The sequence below is a fragment of the Perissodus microlepis genome, chromosome 3, assembly GCF_051167445.1.
Source record: "Perissodus microlepis isolate ML-2025 ecotype Zambia chromosome 3, ASM5116744v1, whole genome shotgun sequence".
Classification (NCBI taxonomy): domain Eukaryota; kingdom Metazoa; phylum Chordata; class Actinopteri; order Cichliformes; family Cichlidae; genus Perissodus; species Perissodus microlepis.
Window position 1 is genome coordinate 19,074,578 of NC_140463.1, and position 4,511 is coordinate 19,079,088.

The following is a 4,511-nucleotide window of genomic DNA, read 5'->3' on the forward strand; positions in this document are numbered from 1 at the left end:
GGCTGTGTGTATTTGTAGCCTTGCTACCAATCCGGCATTTCATCTCCGAGGAAGTTATCCCAGAGAGAAGTAAAGCAAATGTGTAAGTTCATCTCTGAATGTTTGTAAAGCATTCCAGCATTAAGCTTAACAACCGATATATGGAGCGACTGCCTCTTCTCTCCCCCTCCCTCTCCTGCTGCTACTTCAATCATGAAACTGATCAATGATCAGCTGATCGGCTTTTCTGTCGCGAGTCCGTCTCTCTTGTTTGTTTAATGCTCACTTCGCGCCAGAAAGAGAAATCCAGCGGCTGAACAACAGCAGCACGTTTAAGTTTGATAAGCTGTTGTTAGAATTTATTTAATATTACTTTCTACACCAGGATCCTTTTCTATGCAGCTGACGGCTGGTAACTGTGCAGGGGCGGATCTAGCAAAGTTTAGTCAGGGGGGCCGATAGGGCATGAACAGGGAAAAGGGGGCACTAAGACATACTTTTTTATTCTCATTTAAAATGTCTAGCTTTTAATAAAACATTATCTGAATCTTACACCCAAAGTTTTAATCTGATGTAAAATATATAGAAGTCCATTACTGTATATAGTAACTGTTAAGTCTAATATACCCTAGTAAGCTATAGTACTTTTTCCTTTGGGAAGATACCATCTGTGCAGTCTGCAATTCTGTTGAAGAAAGATGTTGAATCTATTTAATTATTCTTGAAAAATAATTGATTTCTGTGCATTTTTTTTCACACTGCACCAAATTAAAAATTGATTACGTCAATTAAGCACCATGAGGTGGAGGGTGGGTGGTTCCCTTTTTCTTTTTTTTTTTTATGGGAGTTTTAGAACCCTATTAGTTAGGTTGCTTACTCTTTAAAATACCAGAATAGGAAGGATGGAGTAGGTTTAAGTTTATTAGATTGATCAGTATTGCTGAACTATGAAATATTTTGGGTGCAGTGTATTTTTTACATACAGGTATAACAGAATAGCTTTAGTGTATTGGTTTTTTTCTAACTTGAGTATGAACTTATACAAAAAGCAGCAAGATATTAAAAAACTGTTTTATTAATTAAAAAACACACTATATCGGATTCATATCGGTATCGGCAGATATCCAAATTTATGATATCGGTACCTGTATCGGACATAAAAAAGTGGTATCGTGCCATCTCTACTTTTAGGCCATGTGAAGATCAGAATAAGTGTAAATTATGGTTATAGTAATGCATAAAAGACAAAGTTTAAGATCTGCTTTATCCTATACATAGGAAAGATCAGGTTTAGGTAGGATTAAGCTTTTGAAAGGCAAGATCGAGGTTATGATGCATATTTTCAACAGTAGCTCTCAGTTTTCTTACATGTTAGAGTAATACTGCTATAATAATGAAATAAATCTTTCAGAATGGCTCTTTGTCAAGTTATAAGAACTTTCCAGTCAATTAATAGTATTTTTTATTCATTAATTGCTTGTAGTATGAATGAGCTAAAGCTGTCAAACTTCAGAAAATATGGTTAAAAGTTTGTGATAGGGTCAGAGGTCAAGGTTAGAACAGAGACAGGTTAAGGAGCATAGGTTAATGGTAGGTTTAGTTAATCATTTTGGAGGATTATACCTAGGTTTGATTGCGATTAGGGAATATTGGTATAAAGTCAGTTTGAGAACAGGATAAAGATTGGTTGTGTTTAGTTTTAATTAGGCTGAGTTTAATGTCAGAGAAGATAAGCTTATTGAGCGTAGGACCATGACATCACAATATGAAGCATTAAGGAGCCTGATGTTCATTTTCAGATAGTTTAATGTCTTATGAAGCAGTGGAGAAACAACTGCATGTGTGTTGGAACGAGCTTTAGAACCTCAGCAGCTGCTTTACTGGCTCTAATCAATAATGCAATTAGCTGTTATTAATGGCTTTCATAATCTTATCAATAATAAATCAGTTTCTTCAATAAATGATCCTAATCATTTACTCACACAGACACGCACAGACACACACAAAGAGAGGGATATATCCATCCTCGAAGACAGCTTATTTGTGTCTATTAAATATTTATTGGCTACACACACACACACTTCCTGTTGTTACAAAGTCCCCTAACCTGACCTTCGACCTTCACTGTGGCTGAGACAGATCACCTTACTGTCGAGTGAGGAGAAGGGAAGAAATAGTAAAGAAGATAAAGAAAGGCAAGAAAATAAAGAAATTTTTAAATAAAATTTACAATATTTGAAATAAAAGCACAGTTTAAGTTTTTTTTACTTTAATTTGGCTAACTGTACCTGTAATATGAACATTATGAGTGGTGGAATGTGATGAAAAAAAAAATATAACAAAGATATACCAGATATACCAGAAACCTCGAAGCACAGGCCGAGGGGGCGGTGTGGCAGCAATTTTTCACACCAGCCTATTAATTAATGAAAGACCAAGACAGACTTTTAATTCATTTGAAAGCCTGATGCTTAACATTGTCCACCCCAGCTGTGAAACTCAGAAACCAGTCTTACTTGTTATCATCTATCGTCCACCTGGGCCTTACACAGAGTTTCTGTCTGATTTCTCAGACTTTATATCTAATTTAGTTCTGAGCTCAAATAAAATAATTATTGTGGGTGATTTTAACATCCATGTAGATGCTAAAAATGACAGCCTCAACATGGCATTTAGTCTGTTATTAGACTCAATTGGCTTCTCTCAAAATGTAAAAGAACCCACCCACCACTTTAATCACACTCTAGATCTTGTTTTAACATATGGCATAGAAACTGAACATTTAACAGTGTTTCCTGAAAACCCTCTCCTGTCTGATCATTTCCTGATAACATTTACATTTACAATAATTGATTACACAGCGGTGGAGAGTAGATTTTATCAAAGTAGATGTCTTTCTGAAAGCGCTGTAACTAAGTTTAAGAATATAATCCACCCACTGTTATCATCTTCAATGCCCTGTACCAACACAGAGCAGAGCAGCTATCTGAACGCTACCCCAACAGAGGTTGATTATCTTGTTAATAATTTCACCTCCTCACTACGTACGACTCTGGATACTGTAGCTCCAGTGACCTCCACTAAGGTCTCTAATCAGAAGTACCTGACTCCGTGGTATAATTCTCAAAGACGTACCCTAAAGCAGATGACTCGTAATCTGGAGAGGAAATGGCGTGTCACAAATTTAGAGGATCATCATTTAGCCTGGAGAAATAGTTTGCTGCTTTATAAGAAAGCCCTCCGCAAAGCCAGAACATCTTACTATTCATCACTGATTGAAGAAAATAAGAACAACCCCAGGTTTCTCTTCAGCACTGTAGCCAGGCTGACAAAGAGTCAGAGCTCTGTTGAGCCAACCATCCCTTTAACGTTAACTAGTAATGACTTCATGAACTTCTTCACAAATAAAATTTTTATCATTAGAGAAAAAATTACCAGTAATCATCCCACAGATGTAATATTATCTACAGCTACTCTTAGTACCATTGATGTTAAGTTAGACTCTTTTTCTCCAATTGATCTTTCTGAGTTAACTTCAATAATTACTTCCTCCAAACCATCAACGTGTCTTTTAGACCCCATTCCTACAAAACTGCTCAAAGAAGTCCTGCCATTGATTAATTCTTCGATCTTAAATATGATCAACCTATCTCTAATGGTCGGCTATGTACCACAGGCCTTCAAGCTGGCTGTGGTTAAACCTTTACTCAAAAAGCCATCTCTAGACCCAGCAGTCTTAGCTAATTATAGGCCAATCTCCAACCTTCCTTTCATATCAAAAATCCTTGAAAGAGTAGTTGTCAAACAGCTAACAGATCATCTGCAGAGGAATGGTTTATTTGAAGAGTTTCAGTCAGGTTTCGGAGCTCATCACAGCACAGAAACAGCTTTAGTGAAGGTTACAAATGATCTTCTTATGGCCTCTGACAGTGGACTCATCTCTGTGTTTGTCCTGCTAGACCTCAGTGCAGCGTTCGATACTGTCGACCATAATATCCTATTAGAGCGATTAGAACATGCTGTAGGTATTACAGGTACTGTGCTGCAGTGGTTTGTATCATATCTATCTAATAGACTCCAATTTGTGCATGTAAATGGAGAGTCCTCTTCACACACTGAGGTTAATTATGGAGTTCCACAGGGTTCAGTGCTAGGACCAATTCTGTTTACATTATACATGCTTCCCTTAGGCAGCATCATTAGAAGACATAGCATACATTTTCACTGCTATGCAGATGACACCCAGCTCTATCTGTCCATGAAGCCAGATAACACACACCAATTCGTTAAACTGCAGGAATGTCTTAAAGACATAAAGACCTGGATGGCCGCTAACTTTCTGCTTCTTAATTCAGATAAAACTGAGGTTATTGTACTCGGCCCTGAAAATCTTAGAAATATGGTATCTAACCAGATTCATACTCTGGATGGCATTACCTTGGCCTCCAGTAACGCTGTGAGGAACCTTGGAGTCATTTTTGACCAGGACATGTCCTTCAACGCACATATTAAACAAATATGTAAGACTGCTT